Genomic DNA, 23,746 nt, shown 5'->3' with positions numbered 1-23,746 from the left:
GCAGGATATGTTGGATGCATAGTGAACGATTTGTATGTTACTAAGCGTACCAAATTTCACTAGAAGGACTTGAAGCATGTCATAAACTTTGTTGATAATCTGACAGAGATAGCACGACGTATGAACGCTGGATTTTGTATGGGATTAATTAGAACTATGGTGCACACACTGAACAAGACCAAATGTGTGCACAAAGCGCTGGTAAAAAGTCTTATTTTAATGTTGATGCTCATAAACTATATATATCTTCAACGATATGTTACAATTGTTTTTTATTCTACATGTCAACAAAAATTGCCCCTATAGCCGTTCCTGGATCGATTTCCCAGCGTGGTCAAATTACACTTGTGCCTGCTAATAACGCCAAACGGATTGCAAGGTACTGCATTTCCCGCAAAAATGGAACCATTCAAATTACCAAGTTCTCGCTTCTCGTGGCAATGCATCCATATTGGAAAATTGGAGACACTGTTCTACTCCTGCTCTACCAAGGCATGGGAGGGCTCTTCCTTTTCATTGATGAGATGCCGAGTCCCCGTGATCAAGCTGCTTCCAGTGGATAGTTATGGTTGTTGGCCCTCAGCCTCTTAAAATGTGCTAGCTGTTACTATATATGTTAAGTATGTAGATATGGACCATATGGTTGTTGGCCCTTAGCCTCTTAAAATGTGATTGTTGTTACTATGTTAAGTATGTAGATATGGACCATATGGTTGTCAAAACCGTGTTACGAAGATCCTCCTTTTATCGAATAGTGTAACCACTATATATATGTTACTCAAATGATGTTACCCAAGTTCATAAATTTTCATGGAAAGTATTAGTATCGTACACAGTTCATTGAGTTTAAGCGTGTGCCCGATGTCCAGAAGGCATTTGCATATTAACTGTCCATATTGCAAATTCACACACATGTTCACATAACAAAACATATGTGTAACATACTAATCATCACACACGAGTACTCACAGACGCATCGTGTGCGATACTCCTAGCCACCGCAAGCAACTAGTTTGCATTTTTCAAAGTTTTTTGTACACATAGAATCACACACGAAGTAACTATATTGATTGTCTGTGTTGTAATTTCTCATCGCAAACAGTTCATCCGAGTCGGTTGTTTGCCACGTATCACACACATCTTGTTTACATGACTCGTTTGTGTTCTTTTGGCTCATCGCAAACAGTTCATCCATGTGAACTGTATGCTGCATATCACACACATATTATTAAGTTGAACCATTTCTGTTGTGGTCCCTATTCGAAAACAGTTCGTCCGAGTTTACCGTATGCCGTATATCACACACACATTGATATGGCTCCCCATTTCTGTTGTTCTACCTCATCGCAAATAGTTCAAATGGATTAACCATGTGTCCTGCATCGCACACACATTGTTATGGCTGCCCGTTTCTGTTGTTCTGCCTCATCGCAGACAGTTTGAATGGATTAACCGTATGCCCTGCATCACACACGCAACTAAAATCTTAACTGTGTTTGATGCATCCATCATCGCAAACATTTTGCACCTTCTTTGACGGGTTTTTTACACCGCCGTTTGCGACTATTGCATCGCATACAGTTTCGGCAAAGGGTCTCTGATCGTAGTGTTGCGTTAGCAGTCTCCTGCAGTAGTGATAGGCACCATACGTAGATCAGCAATGTTTGTTGTACCTGTTGTGGTTCTAAGACTGACAGTAGAATAGGGGGGTAGGGATGTAGAGGCAAGATCCTAGCTATGGAGGAGTTGTACACACGAGTTTTACAAGTTCAGGCCCTTCTCGGAGGAAGTAACAACCCTACGCCTCGGAGCCCTGAGGCGGTTGACTGAATATATGTGTGTGAATTACAAAAAGTGTGAACCCCCATCCCAGAGGAGGGGGTGGCTTATATAGAGTGCGCCAGGACCCCAGCTCCCCTCCGTTACACAGGGTTCAATGTTCATAAAGGTGGGGCATTACTTGTCGGAGTAATGGGCCACAGGTAGGCCTACCCGAGGCCCAGAAACTTTCAAGACATCGGGGCAGGCTGCGCCCCTCAAGACCCCAAGACGAAGAGCCGCCTTCTAAGGAGCCGACGGCAAGACGGCCGACTGACCACTCATGGCCGAGTCCCAGGGACGACTGCAGGGTAAGCCGACTCCTGACTGGCGACTTCCAGAGAAGCCGGCTTTGGGGAGTTGGCCTGCGACTCCAACAAACCCCATGACCTCATCAAGAGGGATGGGGCAGGGGAGTGGCTACAGTGAAGCCCACTCCTGCCCCTTACCAAGGGCGGGCATGGCCACAGCACGCCATACCCCGGAAGATCTCCGTGCGGCGTGGCACTGTTGCCATACCGGCCTTGACATCAGCACCACAGGATTGAATCCTGTACCCACGACGGCTTGTCTGTATGGCCTAGAGGCAGCGGGTCCCACCAGTCAGTGAGACCCCAGGAGACGGCAAGAGGACCACCAGTCGGACCCGTGGGGAGTCGGCCCCGGGGAGTCGGCCGAGCCCTCCCCTGGGGCCCACGCACCATTAATCGAGATGTGATGGAGAGTGGCAATAGTGATCGCCCGCCAGGCGGCGGGGCTGTTGCCACAACCCCATGATCAAGACCGCGTCATCAGAAGCACGGCTACAGTAATCAGCAGCCGGCAAGACCCGCCTGCGGCGGGCGTGGCCTGTCGGCTCCGTACCAGGCCAGTCGGCGGGCCCCAGCAGTCGGTGGAGAAGACGGAGGCTAGATGCGCTAGCAGCTGGGCCCGCGTCCAGTCGGATTACCATTGTACCCCTGGGGGGCAGGCCTATATAAACCCCCCAGGGCACCCATGCAAAGGGTTGGAACCCATTAGCTCTAGACCAGATCATATAGGAGGGAGAGAGCTAGCCTTGCCCTCTCCTACCTCCAGGAAATAGCTCAAGGAGCAATCGTGTAAACACTTAGCCATAGTGATCATGCGGAGACCCCGCAGAGTAGTAGTAGGGGTATTATCTCCCCGGAGAGCCCTGAAGCTGGGTAAGATTCGCCGGTGTGCATGTCTTCGCCTCATCCCGTTTCCAGGCACCGACGACGTTCTACTCGCCCCCACCATGAAAAGCCATCCTTTGGCATATGTCGCACCCAACCCCTGACATTACTGGTAACGTCTACAATAAAGTGTTATAAATGCCCATAAAGCTATGGTTTATGTCCTGACCGTTGCAGAGTGGAGGGCTTCTCATCTTCTAGTGGTCGAGTGTCTTCAAGGTGGTCGAGTGAGCACATCTTCATGGTCGAGTGGATGATGGTTTCTCTTCGACCGCTTCTGATTCTTTGTAGAGATGTCCTTGGGGAGGGTATGTCGGACAGATGCATGACCCTACCCTAGGTACATAGCTTCGTCATTAGCCCCCGAATGGATCAGGGTTTGAGAGGGAAAGGCGTTGGGAACACTTCCGACCCATTCCTTGTGCTATGAGTATATCCTGTTCTGGAACAATGAGTTGAGGTGACGACATCGACTCCTTTCTCAGTCGCCTTGGTCCATTCTTGGTTTTGTCGAGTGAATTTTCACGGTAGAATTCCGAATGATGATGTGGAGGATGTTTGTCTTCAGTCTGAATGGTTGTTCTGCTCTCCGTGGATCTCGCGGGATTCGAATTTTGGGAAGTGCGCCAGACGGACGGAACCGAGGTTATCGGGACGGATTAGACAAGTCTCCTCGATCCCCGCTCCACCTTTTTCACCACGTACTGCGTGCGCGACTGTTGCGGGATTTGTTTAGATCGCCTGGGTCCACCAGTCAGTCACTCAGGTGACAACCTTATAAAAGGCCCCAGACCAGGCCTCTGCCCCGTGCGCTCTCATTCTCTCTTCTTCTTCTCCCAATCTCTTCGCCACGCTCGCGTCCGCCCTCGTCGCCAGACCTTTGATCGAGCTCGACCCGTCGCCATGGGGAAGGAGAGGACGGTGGCGCTGGAACGCGCAAAGAAGGCGACAGCGAAGGCGAAGGGCAAGCGGACCAGCCAGGGCGGATCCTCGTCGAGATCTGGCCTGCCGACGGGCTGGATGCAGGGCGACTGGATCCGCTCGACAATCACCCAGGACGACCTCGACGACCTGGTGGAGGGGGACTGATCCCCCACAAGTCAGCACGGCTCCTGGGGAACGAAACCGAGCCGCAGCCAAGGGAGGGTGAGTGCGTCCTCCTCACCACCCATGTAGATCGCGGATTCTCACTGCCTCCCCATCCCTTCTTCCGGGGTTTTTTGAACTTCTTTGGGGCTCAACTCTACCATTTCACACCAAACACCATAGTCTATCTGGCCGCTTTCGTTTCGATGTGTGAAAACTTCTTGGGCTGTCGACCGCACTGGGGCCTTTTCAAACACATCTTCACCTACCGCTCCCAGTCGGTCAAAAAGGCCAAGTCGAGTGATGAGAAGACACAAGTGATCCAGATGTGCGGGGGTCTGGGGATCCAGATGAGGAGCAAGAGTACTTTTCCAGCCATGATTCTTCCCGACTCGGTCCGGGGCTGGCAGTCGACTTGGTTCTACTGCAAGGACCAGCCGACCCCGGGTCAGTCGACTGGACTTCCTCCCTTTTCCTTGGCTCGAGTGGAGAAGCCCGCCCCCCTGAAGGTAGTTCCAGAAGAGAAGGCGCAGGTCAAGGTGCTGGTCGAGCGGGTCGTCCATCTTGTCCGCGATGGGGTGACCAGGATGGACCTGCTGGAGGTCTTTCTCGGTCGACGCATCCAACCTCTTCAGGCGCGTGATCATCCAATGTGGATGTACTCTGGGCTCGAGGATTCCACTCGGATCCACCCGGAGGACGTCAGTGAGGATACCTTGGAGAAGTGGTTGATGGGGATCACCAGCAACAAAGACAACCCTCGGGGGTCTAGGAGGGTGATTCCATTCGACAACTCGCACCAGCCGGAGCAGGTATAATTCTGTATTATCAAGTATCTTTCTGATTCACCGAGTGATATCTTGTTTTTATGGTCGATTGAATTTCCTTTGATCGTTGTCCTTTCAGGCCCTCATCGACATGTACTCAATGCCCAACGGAGTGCAGGACCAAGAAGCCGAGGAAGAAGGGAGCGGTGGCGAGAGCGGCGAGGAGCATTCGGATGCCGAGGAAGAAGAGGAGAGCGACGAATCGACTGATGACGAGGAAGTCGACTCGCCCCCTCGCAGGGAGAGGAGATCCAAACATGCTCATGACCCGGCGAGCGCTCCATACCTGGTGGCCGCGCTTGGATAGGCTTCGAAGCGTCCCAGGACGTCTTCTCCAGCGCCGACTGAGAAGGCTCCCAAGCAGACCAAAGTTGTGCCGCCTCCAGCGTCGAAAGCACCGAGGGCTACCTCCTCTAAACTGCCAAAGGCTTTGCCCAGGATCAAAGTGACCGTCCCCACTATCTCCGGGTAATCATCTGACTTGTCTTTTTCGTCGACTCGATTAACCGGACGTAGCCGACTCAATGCGGGTCTTTGCAGTGCTGCTACGTCAAGAACCTCTTCTCTCCAGTACCAGGACGAGGAGATGGAAGATGCAGTTACCTCCAACCCAGGTATAAACTCTTGTGGTTTTGTTCTCGATTCTTTGGTCAATTGCGTTCTAGTGGTTCACTTGGGGTCGAATGATCTGCCTTGCAGCTCCACCCAACATCATTGATCTTTGAGATGACGATGAAGATGTGGCTCTTAAGCCCAGGAAGAGCAAGAAGATAGCAACTAGCAGGATGGCTCGGCAAGAACCAACTACAACACCTCCTGTCCGTCAAGCTAAAGATGCGGGCAGGGCCTCTGTGACCTTCGCTGCACCCTTGTCGAGTGGGCATCCCGCACCGTCGACTGCACCTGTGATTCCTTCAGTTGTCCAACTCCACGCCACGGAGCTCCAAACCGCCTCACCTGGGTCGTCCGCTCACTTTTTCACCAGCTACCCCATCCCGGACAACCAGTTGGAAGCGGCTGCGGAAGCCATCCGACAAGCTGACATGATGATGGAGCGGGTGAAGACAGTGCATGAGAACAGCCAGGCTGCCTACGACGCCAGCGCTGCTCTTCGGGCCAATGTCCAGGTGAGTAGACTTTCTGACTGTTTTTGCTCTATGAGGAAATGTTACTCGAAAAATCTTCTTCTACACAATCTCATGTTGTTTGCGTCGAATTAGAGCACCCACTGGGTGTTTTGTTGTTTTTTGTAGTTTCGTTCTTCCACTCGGTCTGGGCGAGTGGGAGCTGAACCGGTGGGGGCACGCTAAGTGCACCCACTGGGTGTAGTCCCCGAGACCGCGGTCGACTGCTGGCAGTCGACTGGGGTCTGAGTTCTTCTTTCCTTTCTTTTGTACTCCTTACACTCGACTCAAGCGGACCGGTCGAGTAGTTTCGTTCTTTCACTCGGTCTGGGCGAGTGGGATCAGAACCGGTGGGGGCACGCCAAATTGCACCCACTGGGTGTAGTCCCCGAGACCACAGTCGACTACTGGCAGTCGGCTGGGGTCTGAGCAGTTTTTTTTGAGTTGAGTCTTAGTCAGTAGGGGCACGCCAAGTGCACCTGCTGGGTGTAGCCCCTGAGACCGCAGTCGATTGTGTGCAGTCGGCTAAGGTCTAAGCGAACTTCTTTAGGTTTTATTCACTCGGAAATAAACAACCTTTGATCTTGTTGACTAATCCGTCTTTTGCCTTCTGCAGAAGTCATGCACTCTTATTTCTAAGTTTGCTGAACTTGAGGAGAAGCAGAGGCAACTCAACCTCGACATGGAATTAGCCCAGCAGAATCTGAAGAAAGCTCAAGACAAAGCCGCTGGTATGGAAGGTAACTGACTGTCGACTGACTTTCAATACATTTCTTTGATCTCTTCTTTGATTCGATTGCTTCTTTGGCAGAGAAAATGAAGTTGGCTCTGGAGAAGAAGGACTCGGACCTCGCCCCCGCGCAAAAAGCAGCCCAAGATAAAACTGCTCTCGCAGACCAGAAGCTTGCTTCAATCGGAACGCTGGAAGAAGAGGTGACCGAACTGAAATCTTGTCTTAATGAAGCTAACCATGAAGTGACCAGTCTGAAGAAGGACAAGGTCGCCCTGAATGAAAAGCTGGAGTCTGCGATCCGCAAGAGGAATGACACGGAAGCATATCTGAGGACTCTTGCCAAGAAGCTTTATCTCACGCTAGAAGGTATTTCTTTTAATTCGACTGTGTTGATCCTTGCGGTCGGATCTTGCTCGGTCGATTGACTAATTTTTTGCTGCAGAATTCTGTCAAGACTTCGATGAGGAAACTGGAAGGGTCGAGATGGGTCTGGACCCTATCACTTCTCCAGTCTGCGATGAAACTGCAATGAACGTGCTCCGACTGGAGTCCCGTATCACCAGCGCCATAAGCTACCTCGCGCGCCTGAAGGAGGTAGTCTCCCGAATCAACTCATCGCTTTGGTCGGGGCCGATGCTTCAGAATGACCTGGAATCCTTGATGACTCGACTGAACGAGATCCCTGACCGAGTGCAAGAATGGAAGAAATCCTCTGCTCGGTGTGGTGCTGATGTGGCGCTGTCCTTGGTGCGAGTCCATTGCAAGGAAGCTCGTGAAGACAAGCTGGCTGCGATCAAAGTCGCTAACACCAAAAAGCATGACTTCCAGTCCTTCATGGAGACTTTCATTGCTGCTGCCACTCGGATCGCTGATGGGATCGACCTAGACTCATTTGTGGCGCCTGCCAGCCCTCCTCCGGCCGAGTGAACAAACTTATGAAACTTGAATCTACTTTAAATTTTCCTCGGAATGCCGAGTGATTGCTGTAACCGTTGAACTTCTTCGGGCTTGATGCACGAGCACTTTTGATTTGCTGCTTGGAACTTTTAGGATTTATCTGAATTTGGTTTATCTCCGAATGTGCTTGTGTTTGCCTTCGAATGGAGTTTGCTCACTACTTGGAATAGTCTTTGTGCTGGAGACGCAGCTCTGAGGGGGGCGGCTCCAGTCGAACCGCGCTTCGTCGTCCTCGCGGATAGGGATGGAGCGGACGTTGTATTTGTGTCATAGCTCCAAAGGAGAAGGTTGCAGTCGACTTGCACCTCGTCGTCCTTGCGGAGAGGGATGGAGCGGATGTTGTACTTGTGTCGTAGCTCCGAAGGAGAAGGTGGCAGTTGACCTGCACCTCGTCATCCTTGCGGATAGGGATGGAGCGGATGTTGTACTTGTGCCGTAGCTCCAAAGGAGAAGGTTGCAGTCGACCTGCATCTAGTCATCATTACGGATAGGGATGGAACAGACATTGTACTTGTGCTGTAGCTCCGAAGGAGAAGGTTGCAGTCGACCTGCACCTCGTCGTCCTTGCGGATAGGGATGGAGCGGACGTTGTACTTGTGCCGTAGCTCCAAAGGAGAAGGTTGCAGTCGAACTGCACCTCGTCATCCTTGCGGATAGGGATGGAGCAGACATTGTACTTGTGCCATAGCTCCGACGGAGAAGGTTGTAGTCGACCTTCACCTCGTCATCCTTGCGGATAGGGATGGAGCGGACATTGTACTTGTGTCGTAGCTCCGAAGGAGAAGCTTGCAGTCGACCTGCACCTCGTCATCCTTGCGGATAGGGATGGAGCGGACATTGTACTTGTGGCGTAGCTCCGAAGGAGAAGGTTGTAGTCGACCTCCACCTCGTCATCCTTGCGGATAAGGATGGAGTGGATGTTCACGAATACTGGGCTGCAGCTAAGACCCCCGAGTGAGAAGGCTGATCTCCACTCAGTAGGATTTTTTTAAACTTAGGCGAGTACTGGACTGCAGCTAGGTCTCCTAGTGAGAGAACTTTAGGCGAGTGCTGGACTGCAGCTAAGCCCCCGAGTGGGAGGGTTGCTCTCCACTCGGTAGGATTTTTTCAAACTTAGGCGAGTGCTGGACTGCAGCTAGGTCTCCTAGTGAGAGAACTTAGGGGAGTGCTGGACTGCAACTAAGCCCCCGAGTAGGAGGGTTGCTCTCCACTCGGTAGGATTTTTTCATACTTAGGCGAGTACTGGACTGCAGCTAAGTCTCCTAGTGAGAGAACTTAGGCGAGTGCTGGACTGTAGCTAAGCCCCCGAGTGGGAGGGTTGCTCTCCACTCGGTAGGATTCTTTCAAACTTAGGCGAGTACAGGACTGCAGCTAAGTCTCCTAGTGAGAGAACTTAGGCGAGTGCTGGACTGCAGCTAAGCCCCCGAGTGGGAGGGTTGCTCTCCACTCCGTAGGATTTTTTCAAACTTAGGCGAGTACTGGACTGCAGCTAAGTCTCCTAGTGAGAGAACTTAGGCGAGTGCTGGACTGCAGCTAAGCCCCCGAGTGGGAGGGTTGCTCTCCACTCGGTAGGATTCTTTCAAACTTAGGCGAGTACTGGACTGCAGCTAAGTCTCCTAGTAAAAGAACTTAGGCGAGTGCTAGACTGCAGCTAAGCCCTCGAGTGGGAGGGTTGCTCTCTACGTAGGATTCTTTCAAACTTAGGCGAGTACTGGACTGCAGCTAAGTCTCCTAGTGAGAGAACTTAGGCGAGTGCTGGACTGCAGCTAAGCCCCCGAGTGGGAGGGTTGCTCTCCACTTGGTAGGATTTTTTCCAACTTAGGCGAAACGGATTCACAACTAAGCCCACCCACTGGGGGATTTCAGAAGTAAATAAGAACAACACAATCGAATGAGAGGACCGTAAGCTCTTGTCTTTGATAAACAAATTACAAAAGGTGCCTCTTATTACATTTTATTCGAATGAGTGCTTAAGTATAAAAGGGGCGGAGCAACTCTGTGTTCCAAGCTCGTGGCTCGTCTTACTGATGCTCAATACTGTAAAGATGGTATGCTCCGTTGTGGAGAACTTTGGTGATGATGAAGGGGCCCTCCCAAGTCAGGGCAAGCTTGTGTGGTTTCTGTTGATCCACTCGAAGAACCAGGTCTCCTTCTTGAAAGGCTCGACCCCTCACATTTCTGGCGTGGAATCGACGCAGGTCTTGTTGATAAATGGTCGAGCGGATCAAGGCCATCTCTCTTTCCTCCTCTAAGAGATCGACTGAATCTTGCCGGGCCTTCTCTGCTTCCTTTTCGGAGAAGAGCTCAACTCGGGGTGCATTGTGAAGCAGATCACTTGGCAGAACAACTTTGGCTCCATAGACTAAGAAGAAACACTACAAAAAAATACACTTCCGTGATGATACGTGTTTGTCACAGTAGGTCGGTTTTTTTGTCATGCATGTACATCTATGACAAATTTATGACAGAATCAAGATAGTCATACCTGTGCTGTCGTAGAAGTGTGTCACACCCTAGCTAGTCCATGCATTAGAGTGTGCATCATGTTTATTTTTCATCAGAAACTTGAAATGGGGAAGGCAGAACCCCCAGCACCCCTCTTGAAATCAACTAGGGTTTACTAAAAATAATTTCAATGAACCTGAAATGCCCTTCTAAAATGTTCACCCTCTTTGCCTTGGGTTAGAACCTCTGGCAAAATAGGTGCACAATTTTCTAGGTCAACAAAAGGTCACTGGATTAAATCATATGTATGTTGCCTTTGGACATTTAAATGTTAATAAATATTTTAAATGTTCAAATAATTCTGGAATTAAGTCAGGGCTGTTAGGAATAATCCCAACAGAGCCCACAATTATTTTCAGAATTTTAGAAAGTGCCTAGGTATTTTAAATAAAGCCCTAAAGCTACAGAAAAAAATAGAAAAGAAAACAAAAAAAACAGAAAAACTTACCTGGCGCCACCTACCAGGCCCACCTGCCGGCCCAGCCCAGCCACCCCGCCAGCGAGCAGCTTGGCTTGGCCAAGCAGGCAGGTGCTCGACGGCGAGCACCGCATGCGCGCCACGCAGCTGCCGCCGCCTCGCCACTCCCCTCGTCGACCTGTCGACGTGGGACGAACTCCCTTGCATCCCCCGACCTCGTAGACACCGCACTTTCCCCCTGGTCCCTCTCCATCGCTCTTCCTCCGCCATGGCCGACGCTGCCGTGCTCGCGCCACCGTGAAACCGCGTCCACCGTCGTCCCCGTGTTGCACCACTGTGTCCATCCTCTCTGCCATCGTCGACTCCGTCGAGCAGCTGAGCCCCGAGCGCTCACACGCTCTGCAACGTCTTCTTCGACCTCATCTTTACCGAGCATCGCCGGAGATCCCTTTCGATGTCGCCGCCGCATCGACTCGTCCCCGACCGCGCCGTCTGCCTCTACGTGATCGCCGTGAGCTGCTGCACCTCCCCATCCTCCCCATTCTTCTTCTCGTGCACCACAACGAGCACACGAAGCTGACCCGCACGCGCCGCCGTGGAGCTCGTCGCCGACGTGTCTCCGGCCAAACACCGGCCACGCCACCTAGTCTAACTACTTCACTGCATCCCTAGGGGCACAACGCACCTCACCACACGCCTCGCCGTGCCCCGTAGCCTCGGGCTCACTTTCGCCCGACTCCGGCGACCGCAAGGCTCGTCGCCGGCGACGTTTCCGGCCACCCCGAGCCCAACCACCACCACCAAACGCCGCGGTTCGTTCCCAGCTACCCATAGCTGCTCTCCGCGCATCAATTGGTGCCCTGTGGGCGATTTCCGCAGCGCGCCACTGCGTCTGGCCTCGCCGGCGGCTAAACGCCGGCAGGTTTTGACTCGCTGACCGGTGAGGTTGACCTGCTGACGTGGGTTGACCTCCCTCCTCTCTCTCACCGACATGCGGGCCCCGCCTGACTAATTACTCTGTTAGTGCTAACTAAATAGGTTAGTTAATTAGTATAGTCACTGACTAGTGGGCCCTGCCAGTCAATTAGGCTAACTAAACGTAGTTAGTGCACAGAGACACTGACCAGTGGACCCCACCAGTCAGGTTTGACCTGGACTAGCGCCTTTGACCTGCTGACGTCACCCTGACGCGTTGCTGACGCAGTAATTGATTTTCTAGATTTATTCTTATTCAGGAAATTCCAGAAAATAGTTCAAACTTCAAAAATTCATAGAAATTCAACCATAGCTCCAAATGAGATAAATTATATATGAAATATTATCAGAAAAATTCAATCTATCCATCTGTAATGGTTTCATGCATGACAAAACAAGTTTACCTTGCTGTTTAAGCAGAATAAGGAAATGCACTATAAATGCCATGTTTAATGAGCTAATATTTGAATCTTTTATTCAAATGGGTTCATCCCTTCCTATTTTAGCTTGCATTAGGCCAAGACACAATCATATTTCCATGTCATAGCACGCATCATATTGTTGCATATCATCATGTGTTGATTGTGTTCCGATGTGTTCTTCGTGGTAGGTTCTGCCTCCGAGGATATTCACGAGTATCCAACTGAAGGGCAGTATCCCGTTACCACTCCATCAGGCAAGCAACCATTGATCATTCCGATACAACCCATGTTCTCGCTCCTGCTCTTGTTTACTGCATTAAGACATCGTGATTCAAACTGCTGTGTGCTACGGTAGTTGAACCCTTATCCTCTGCATGACCTGTCAGTGCCACAGTAACTAGATGAAACCCACTAGCATGTGTAGGAGTTGATTGAGCCATGTATGTGATACCTACCTTGCTATGCCTGCTATGCTTAGAGTTGAGTCAGGTCTGGTTCATCTGGGTGATGAGCTAGAGTGAAATGCTTATGTCGGTAATATGAGGGATGTATTGAACATGTTTTGGTAAAGGTATCGATGAGAGGCCATGTAGGAGTACAAGGTGGGTTGTTTCATTGAGGCCGTCCATAAGAACTGAGATCTGTATGTGTGATTTAAGATGCAGTTACTACCGTACATTGGGCCTGAAACCAATGGACCCTCTCGGCTTCTTAATCACCCTAGTACTCTGTCCAGGAGTTGCAGTTAGTTTCTGGTGTTTGTAGGTTATGTGTTGGCGGCCGTGCGTAGCGCTGACCCTAGGGGTGGGCTATGTTGCGGTAGATACACCGTGGCACGGTGTACCGAGTCACCCGTTTGGTGTCTCGGGAACCCTGTTCACATCGTTCGGGGCCGTATGTGGAAACCTCGGCCGGACTCCCTGCGGATGGGACCTGGATAGGCGATAAACCTGGACTAGAGACTTAAGTGTTTAGGTAGGCCGTGGCCGACACCCTCGCTGGGCTTCCGCTTGAAGGTTGCCGAGTACATGTCGTGTAAACGGCGGTAAGTGGTGAAAGCGTGTATGACGAAGTACACCCCTGTAGGGTATAAACTATTCGAATAGCCGCATCCGCGGTAAATGACTACTTGGTTGCCTATACAGTTCATAGACAAGTCAATGGATACTACTAAAAGACTCAAGATAAGTGTGAGTAACGAGGATGGCCCTCTCGTAGGATGACGAGGGAGGATCCCCGGTGGAGTATTGTGTTGGTGAGTAGTGGACTCGTGTGCGAAAACTATTTTACTCGTGGAGTTCCGTAGGATAGCTTAGCCAAGAGTCAAAGCTGGCTTGCTGCATCAACCCCACCGCCTTCTTGAGAATAAGCATGTATAGTAGGTTCTGATGTAAGACTTGCTAAGTACCTTTGTACTCATGTTTGCTTATTTATTGTTTTCAGACGACAACACTGCCCCCTCCGATGGGTTTTATGTAGACCTTGACATCGACGAGTGACTAGCCACCCAGGTGGTGATCCTGGCCATGGAGGGCCCTATGTAGATAGACAGGCTTTGAGAAGCCTTCTTTCTTTCTAGAGTCTGTACTCAGACTAGTTGCTTCCGCATGTGCTTGCATGTTTGTATGACTTGAGTGTCGGGTCATGTGACCCCTATCTGTATGAACATGTTATGTATGGCTCTCTGGAGCCTTTAAATAAAGTACTTGAGTTGTAGAGTTTTGTTGTGATGCCATGTTGTATGTACTCATATCGGGCATATTGTGTGTATGATTGAAATGCTTGGTATGAGTGGGATCCGACAATCTAGTTGTTTATCCTTGGCAGCCTTTCTTATGGGGAAATGTAGTCCAGTGTTCCTCGAGCCATAGTAGTCCGCTACAGCCCGGTTCACCGGAGTCCTGCTAGCCCAGCACTACTGTTCAGGACACTTGACTGGCCGGCATGTGTTTCACTTCGTCCCTATGTCTGTCCCTTCGAGGAAATGTCACACGGTGACTTCCAGAGTCCTGCCTAGCCTGCTACAGCCCGGGGTTCCCCGGAGTCCTGTTAGCCCAGTGCTACAGCCCGGAATCACTCGTTGATGACCGGCATGTTCGATGTGATTCATGTATGCCTGTCTCCATAGGTCTGTGCCGCTTTGGGTTCACGACTAGCCATGTTGGCCCGGGTTCTCTATCATATGGATGCTAGCGACACTATCATATACGTGAGCCAAAAGGCGCAAACGGTCCCGGGCCATGGTAAGGCGACACCCGTGGGATACCGTGCGTGAGGCCGCAAAGTGATATGAGGTGTTACCGGCTAGATCGATGTGACTTGGAATCGGGGTCCTGACAGCGTTGGCATCAGAGCCAGACTGCCTGTAGGTTCGTTGAGCCAAACTGGTCGATGTCGAGTCTAGAAATGCTCTAGTTATATGTAGGGGAATTGATTGTGGGAGGGAACGTAAGGTTCTTTTACTCCTTTACCTATGCCTCTGATCTGAGTCATTCTCTCCTCATTCAACGTGGGTTAAGGACTAGGCTCTCTTCCTCTATCAGGTTCACGTGTTACTAATCCGTAGTAGCTTATAGGATTGTTGTTACAAGTCCCAGTTCAATTTCTACTATTCTTAGTATGTTGCTAATTGAATCAGAACCTTGATATGATGTTGTTGAGTGGTATTGTAAACTGTGTGGATGTCTCAAATCTTTTTCTGAGCATTTACAGCCGTTATGCTGTCCAATTTTCCCTAGAAATTCTAATGTCTTTGCATTGTGGTTGTGCTTTCAGATGGCCAACCATCCTCAAAACCAAGTGGTTCGCCTGACCAGGTGCCTCGACGTGCCCGGTCATACTGTTATGTTAGTCCGGGTCATGATCGAGACAGGTTACCGTTGGTATCCCGAATACACTGTCAAAGAGCAGTTCCGCGACTTTAACCAAAGCCAGTATTTCTGCACCGTCAGGATATTTCCTTCTTATCCTGGATCTACCGAGCCCCTTCACTGTTCCTATGGACTCGGGGTTACCGTTGAGATGGCTGTGCAGGATGCTGCCTATTCCATGATGACCATCATGCGAGTCCGGACTGGCCTGCTTCGGAACACCGACTTCCGTTACATGCCAGCTTCACTTCCGGGAGCGCAAGGGTATCTTCAGGCCATCTATGCTGACTCCACTCAGGAGGACTCATTAACTCGTACCACTGCCGAGATGCTCGAAGATAAGGACCGAGAGAATCGGGCCTTGAGGTTGGAGCTTTTCAATACCCGTGCTGATCATTGGGCCACATTGACTCGGTTTGCACCTGCGGTGCAAGCTGGATGTATGGATACAAGGGATCTGTATCCTGTGAGATCAGCTCTACCAGACATGGTGGATTGGCGTGATGTGGGAGGCATCACCCCACCCCGTGGTCCCCGCAGGCCACCGTTTGTTGGTCCAAGACCTCATCCTAGCCCCTATGGTCCACAGGCTCCTCAGGACCGTCTGTTTCCGGATGGTCACGTTGAACTTCCAGGCTATGGAGGTGACTTCTATGAGGACTACTACGGAGCTGTCTGAGTTAGTAGTAATACCACTAGTATTGTAGTAGTTGTATCTCCACTGTCCTGCGTGACTTGTGGAATATGACTTGGCGTGTAATCGATTCCGGAGGTGTAGACAAATAATGTATAGGAGCTTGGAATGCCTCCGATGAGATGTAACGTCTTTCATCATAGTTGTACTGTAGCCTGGGCTTGTACTAAACTATGTATGATGTGTATGACCGTTGGTATATATATGGCAGTTTTATATTACCATGACATACGGATGAACATCTCTGCATTCCGTGTTATCCATTACATTCTGCACTTCCTTGCTAAGTTTGAGCCATCCTTGTCTAAACCGTTGTCTTGTTTTCTCCTAGGATGGTCAACACCCGCGGCAACCCTGCTGTCCTGGAGCAGGGGGAAGCCAGTGCAGCTAGAGGTGAAAATCTGCCTCACCCGCCTTCTCTGGCCGAAGTGATGCTAGAGGCGGAAAGAAACAAGCGTGAGACTAACTGCCTGCTGGAGCGGATTGAGCAGAACACTGCATGCCACCCGCGAAATGACTTGGTGTCAATCAATGACTTTATCAAGCTGTACCCACCAAAGTTCAACCATTCCGTCGAGCCCCTCGACGCGGATGACTGGCTTCGCGGCATCACCCACAAGCTACGTTCTGCCAACGTAGCCGAAGCCGACAAGGTTACTTATGCTGCCTATCACCTCGAAGGCCCTGCTAGCCTTTGGTGGGAAAACTTCGAAGCTATGCGCCCGGTCGGTCAAATCACTACTTGGGCTGAATTCAGTGAGGCTTTCCGTGAGCATCACATTCCGGAAGGTCTCATGGATCGCAAGAGGGAGGAGTTCTGCAACTTCACCCAAGGAAGACTGACTGTGGATGCTTACAGTCGTGAATTTGGGAATCTGGCACGTTATGCTCCTGAAGAGGTATCTACTGACGCTAAGAAGCAGGCAAGGTTCCGCAAGGGACTTAGCCCTGAGCTTCGCCGCGATCTCCGTCTGCACGAGTGCACATCCTTTCAGAAGTTGGTCAATAAAGCCATCAGTGCTGAGACAGGCCAGACTGATTATGACGCTTCACGCAAGCACTCCCGTGATTTTGGCTCTTCATCCGGCTCTGGGGCTCAGAAGCGCCGGGTGTGGATTCCAAGCACGGCACTGCCACCCAGGTTCATTCCGAGGCCATCCTTTGAGGTGCCTCGTCCCAACCAACAATTTGCACCGCCCAAGCCCTATGGTGGCCCCGCTGCTAATGCTGCTCCACGCCCCAATGTGGTGACATGCTTCAAGTGTGGAGAGCCGGGTCACTATAGCCGAGAGTGTCCCCAGAACAACAACCCCAATCAAACTGGAAAGTCCGTTGGCCGTGGTAAGCCAGCGGGGAAGACTTTCTACGCCAAGCCGGCCACCACTGCACGTGGCCATGTCAATTATGTTTCAGCTGAGGAGGCTCATGAGGATCCTAACGTCGTCCTTGGTACGCTCCTTGTTAACTGCCATCCGGCATCTGTTCTTTTCAATACTGGAGCATCTCATTCATTCATATCCGAGAACTATGCTCGATTGCATAACACGACATTCTGCGACATGCCCACTTCCATGGTAATTCAAACTCCGGGTTCCAAATGGCAAACTTCTAGAGTAAGCCATGGGAACGAAATTCTTGTCGATAGACTTGTCTTCCTTGCATCCTTAATAGCTCTCAAGTCCTCCGACATAAATATCATCTTGGGTATGGACTGGATGTTAGCTCATTATTCTAAGATTGATTGTGCCACTAGAACCGTTCAACTTACCCACCCCTCGGGCAAGACAGTTAATGTCTTAACTCGAGTGGCCAAGCGCCAACTTTACTCCCTAAATGCCAACCCCCTTCTAGACCTTGAAGATGTTCCGGTAGTCCGAGACTTTCCAGATGTATTTCCAGAAGAACTGCCAGGTGTTCCACCTGACAGGGATGTCGAGTTTGTGATAGACCTTGTTCCAGGAACCGTTCCAATTTCTAGAAGACCTTACAAGATGGCACCCCTAGAACTAGCTGAGCTTAAGAACCAACTCGATGAGTCCTTGAACAAGGGTTTCATCCGTCCTAGTTCCTCTCCTTGGGCTTGCCCCGTCCTCTTCGTTAAGAAGAAGGATGGAACGGATCGAATGGTTGTGGATTACCGACCTGTCAACTTGGTCACCATCAAGAACAAATATCCGCTTCCCAGGATCAACGATCTGTATGATCAGCTCGCTGGATCCTCAGTCTTCTCCAAGATGGATTTGAGGTTGGGTTACCATCAAATCAAAATCAGAAATGGGGACATTCCCAAAACGGCCTTTGTTACTCGTTATGGCCAATACGAGTACACCGTCATGTCCTTCGGTTTAACCAATGCCCCGACTACCTTCTCTCGGTTAATGAACTCGGTCTTCATGGAGTACTTGGATAAATTCGTCGTAGTATACCTCGATGACATACTCATCTACTCCAAGAATGAAGAGGAACATGCCGTACATCTAAGGCTGGTATTGATGAAACTTCGAGAGCATCGCCTTTATGCCAAATTCTCCAAGTGTGAATTTTGGTTGCCAGAAGTGACCTATCTAGGCCATGTAATCTCTGGTAAGGGTATTGCTGTCAATCCCGAGCGAGTTCAAGCCGTCCTTGATTGGACTCCACCTGAGACGGTCAAGCAAGTTCGGAGCTTCCTTGGCTTAGCGAGCTATTGCCGCCGCTTCGTCGAAAATTTCTCCAAGGTTGCTAAACCTCTAACTGAACTCCTCAAGAAAGATAAAAAGTTCGAGTGGACTCCACAGTGCGAGATCAGTTTTCAAGAACTGAAAAGACGCCTGACATCTGCCCCCGTACTGGTACCACCAGACTTCTCCAAGGACTTTATTATCTATTGCGACGCCTCGCGACAAGGACTAGGTTGCATACTCATGCAAGATCGTCAGGTAATTGCCTATGCTTCACGGCAATTACACCCACATGAGGAAAATTATCCTACACATGATCTAGAGCTTGCAGCTGTAGTCCATGCACTTAAAACCTGGCGACATTACCTTCTCGGTAATCGTTGCGAGATCTTCACCGATCACCAAAGTTTGAAATATATCTTCACCCAACCAGATTTGAATCTCAGGCAACGACGTTGGGTCGAGTTGATCTCGGACTATGACTTAGGAATAACTTACACCCCGGGCAAAGCCAATGTCATGGCTGATGCGCTAAGCCGTAAGTCCTATTGTAACAACCTGATGTTACAACAAAGTCAACCACTTCTCCATGAGGAATTTCGTAAGCTAAACCTTCACATTGTTCCTCGAGGATTCCTATCCACCCTGGTGGCGGAACCTACCCTTACGGATCAGATCATCAAGGCACAGAAGGTAGATTCGGGAATCTCCCGTATTAAGAGAAACATTAAGAAATGAGTCGCGAATTGTTTCTCCATTGATGATCAAGGTGTTGTATACTTTGGGAATCGCCTAGTGGTTCCAAAGGCATGAAACCTGAGGCGACTGATCCTTAAGGAAGCTCATGAATCCCCTCTCACCATTCATCCCGGTAGTACCAAAATGTATCAAGACCTAGCCAGAGGTTTTGGTGGACTAGGATGAAGAGAGAAATCGCTCAATACATTGCTAATTGCGACGTTTGTCGTCGTGTTAAAGCAGAGCATCAATGGCCTGCTGGCACCCTTCAACCTTTGGCTATTCCTGAATGGAAATGGGATAAAATCAGTATGGATTTCATCACTGGGTTTCCCAGGACCAAGAGAGGGAATAATGCCATCTTCGTTGTGATCGACCGACTTTCCAAAGTAGCCCACTTTCTACCTGTTCGTGAGAGTATCACCGCTAGCCAGCTAGCTGAGTTATACATCTCTCGAATAGTGTCTCTTCATGGTGTTCCATTGGAATTAACTCAGACCGTGGGAGTCTCTTCACCTCTCGATTTTGGGAAAGTTTCGAAAATGCTATGGGAACTCGTCTCTCCTTTAGTACCGCCTTCCATCCCCAATCAAGTGGTCAAGTAGAGCGAGTCAATCAAATTCTGGAAGATATGCTCCGAGCTTCTGTTATCTCGTTCGGAATGAGTTGGGAGAAATGCCTTCCATTCGCGGAGTTTGCTTATAACAATAGTTATCAAGCTAGCTTGGGCAAAGCTCCTTTCGAAGTTCTTTATGGACGAAAATGCCGAACGCCTCTTAACTGGTCAGAAACCGGGGAAAGACAACTCTTTGGCCCGGATATGATTCAGGAAGCAGAAGAGCAGGTTCGCATTATTCGTGAGAAATTGAAAACAGCCCAATCTCGTCAAAAGAGTCAATATGATCGTAAACATAAGCCTATGACTTATGAAGTCAACGAGAAGGCTTACCTTTGGGTTACCCCGTTAAAGGGAACCCATCGTTTCGGTATCAAAGGCAAATTGGCTCCTCGTTACATTGGACCCTTTCGCATTCTTGCTAAACGAGGAGAAGTTGCCTACCAATTGGAACTACCTCCGCATCTTTCTAGAGTTCACGATGTCTTCCACGTTTCACAACTCAGGCGTTGCTTCGCGGATCCTATCCGTGGAGTGGACCACGAAACGCTTGATCTACAAGATAACCTCTCTTATCGGGAATATCCCGTTCGTATCCTTGATCAAGCCGAGCGTACCACTCGACGTCATAATATCAAGTTTCTCAAGGTTCAATGGTCACATCATTCCAAGGAAGAAGCCACTTGGGAAAGGGAGGATCGTCTTCGACTCGAGTACCCCACCTTCTTCCCAGAGGATCCTAAATCTCGGGACGAGATTCTTTTGAGTGGGGGTGAGTTGTCACACCCTAGCTAGTCCATGCATTAGAGTGTGCATCATGTTTATTTTTCATCAGAAACTTGAAATGGGGAAGGCAGAACCCCCAGCACCCCTCTTGAAATCAACTAGGGTTTACTAAAAATAATTTCAATGAACCTGAAATGCCCTTCTAAAATGTTCACCCTCTTTGCCATGGGTTAGAACCTCTGGCAAAATAGGTGCACAATTTTCTAGGTCAACAAAAGGTCACTGGATTAAATCATATGTATGTTGCCTTTGGACATTTAAATGCTAATAAATATTTTAAATGTTCAAATAATTCTGGAATTAAGTCAGGACTGTTAGGAATAATCCCAACAGAGCCCACAATTATTTTCAGAATTTTAGAAAGTGCCTAGGTATTTTAAATAAAGCCCTAAAGCTACAGAAAAAAAATAGAAAATAAAACAAAAAAACAGAAAAACTTACCTGGCGCCACCTACCAGGCCCACCTGCCGGCCCAGCCCAGCCACCCCGCCAGCGAGCAGCTTGGCTTGGCCAAGCAGGCAGGTGCTCGACGGCGAGCACCGCATGCGCGCCACGCAGCTGCCGCCGCCTCGCCGCTCCCCTCGTCGACCTGTCGACGTGGGACGAACTCCCTTGCATCCCCCGACGTCGCAGACACCGCACTTTCCCCCTGGTCCCTCTCCATCGCTCTTCCTCCGCCATGGCCGACGCTGCCGTGCTCGCGCGACCGTGAAACCGCATCCACCGTCGTCCCCGTGTTGCACCACCGTGTCCATCCTCTCCGCCATCGTCGACTCCGTCGAGCAGCTGAGCCCCGAGCGCTAACACGCTCTGCAACGTCTTCTTCGACCTCATCTTCACCGAGCATCGCCGGAGATCCCTTTCGACGTCGCCGCCGCATCGACTCGTCCCCGACCGCGCCGTCTGCCTCTACGTGATCGCCGTGAGCTGCTGCACCTCCCCATCCTCCCCGTTCTTCTTCTCGTGCACCACAACGAGCACACGAAGCTCACCCGCACGCGCCGCCGTGGAGCTCGTCGCCGACGTGTCTCCGGCCAAACACCGGCCACGCCACCTAGTCTAACTACTTCATTGCATCCCTAGGGGCACAACGCACCTCACCACACGCCTCGCCGTGCCCCGTAGCCTCGGGCTCACTTTCGCCCGACTCCGACGACCGCAAGGCTCGTCACCGGCGACGTTTCCGGCCACCCCGAGCCCAACCACCACCACCAAACGCCGCGGTTCGTTCCCAGCTACCCGTAGCTGCTCTCCGCGCATCAGTTGGTGCCCTGTGGGCGATTTCCGCAGCGCGCCACCGCGTCTGGCCTCGCCGGCGGCTAAACGCCGGCAGGTTTTGACCCGCTGATCGGCGAGGTTGACCTGCTGACGTGGGTTGACCTCCCCCCTCTCTCTCACCGACATGCAGGCCCCACCAGACTAATTACTCTGTTAGTGCTAACTAAATAGGTTAGTTAATTAGTATAGTCACTGACTAGTGGGCCCTGCCAGTCAATTAGGCTAACTAAACGTAGTTAGTGCACAGAGACACTGACCAGTGGACCCCACCAGTCAGGTTTGACCTGGACTGGCGCCTTTGACCTGCTGACGTCACCCTGACGCGTTGCTGACGCAGTAATTGATTTTCTAGATTTATTCTTATTCAGGAAATTCCAAAAAATAGTTCAAACTTCAAAAATTCATAGAAATTCAACCATAGCTCCAAATGAGATAAATTATATATGAAAAATTATCAGAAAAATTCAATCTATCCATCTATAATGGTTTCATGCATGACAAAACAAGTTTACCTTGATGTTTAAGCAGAATAAGGAAATGCACTATAAATGCCATGTTTAATGAGCTAATATTTGAATCTTTTATTCAAATGGGTTCATCCCTTCCTATTTTAGCTTGCACTAGGCCAAGACACAATCATATTGCCATGTCATAGCATGCATCATATTGTTGCATATCGTCATGTGTTGATTGTGTTCCGATGTGTTCTTCATGGTAGGTTCTGCCTCCGAGGATATTCACGAGTATCCAACTGAAGGGCAGTATCCCGTTACCACTCCATCAGGCAAGCAACCATTGATCATTCTGATACAACCCATGTTCTCGCTCCTGCTCTTGTTTACTGCATTAAGACATCGTGATTCAAACTGCTGTGTGCTACGGTAGTTGAACCCTTATCCTCTGCATGACCTGTCATTGCCACGGTAACTAGATGAAACCCACTAGCATGTGTAGGAGTTGATTGAGCCATGTATGTGATTCCTACCTTGCTATGCCTGCTATGCTTAGAGTTGAGTCAGATCTGGTTCATCTGGGTGATGAGCTAGAGTGAAATGCTTATGTCGGTAATATGAGGGATGTATTGAACATGTTTTGGTAAAGGTGTCGATGAGAGGCCATGTAGGAGTACATGGTGGGTTGTTTAATTGAGGCCGTCCATAAGAACTGAGATCTGTATGTGTGATTTAAGATGCAGTTACTACCGTACATTGGGCCCGAAACCAATGGACCCTCTCGGCTTCTTAATCACTGCCGGGGTTTCTGATCCACGGACACCTATGGGACCGGCGGACCGGGTCCCTTTTGGTTCGGCAGGGGGCGGAGGTTGCGCAAAGAGCAGATCGAGGCGAAGCGCGCGAGCGGAGAACCGATTGAGACGAAGCACACGGGCGATTTACCCAGGTTCGGGCCGCACGGATGCGTAAAACCCTACTCCTGCTTTGTGGTGTGTATTGATTTCTAGCTCGGGAGCGCGGAGTGCTACAGTATACTCCAGCGACTTGCAAGACCGAGCGAAGGCTCTCAGAATGGCCAACCCCCCTCCCTGTTGCACTCGGGCCTCCTTTTATATGCTCAAGGGGTTACCGATATAGGGCAACGGGAGTTAAGGGTAAAAATGGGAAAGGAGCTGCAGTAGGGGCAGCTAGGTGCTGCTACAGTGCTATCGTACCTAACCCTGACGGCAGGGGACAAGGGCATTAAATGCCCGTCTGCGTCGCCTGAATAGTACCGAAAGGGGCTTGCTAGAGAAGCCACCGTTAGCCACGGTGGCTATCTTGTCAGTGCCTGCTCGCCACCTCGCACCCCTAGCTGCGCGACCTCCTACCACGTGTGCTTGGGGGAGGCCCCCAGAGCAACCCGTGGTGGTTGTGCTGGGGCGCGGTCTCGGAGAGGCGGTTCCCGCGGCAAACTCCTTGCCGCGGTCGTCGTCTTGTCGTGTCCGGGAGCTTCTCGCTCACCGGGCCTTGTCGGGGCGCGTAGCGCACCGCGGCAAGTTCCTTGGAATTCCTCGGATGGCCTTCCCGGCAAGCGCCTCTTGCCGGG

This window comes from Triticum urartu, chromosome 1, assembly GCF_003073215.2.
Source record: "Triticum urartu cultivar G1812 chromosome 1, Tu2.1, whole genome shotgun sequence".
Classification (NCBI taxonomy): Eukaryota; Viridiplantae; Streptophyta; class Magnoliopsida; order Poales; family Poaceae; genus Triticum; species Triticum urartu.
The sequence above is the reverse complement of the archived record's forward strand: the minus strand, read 5'-3'. Positions refer to the sequence as shown.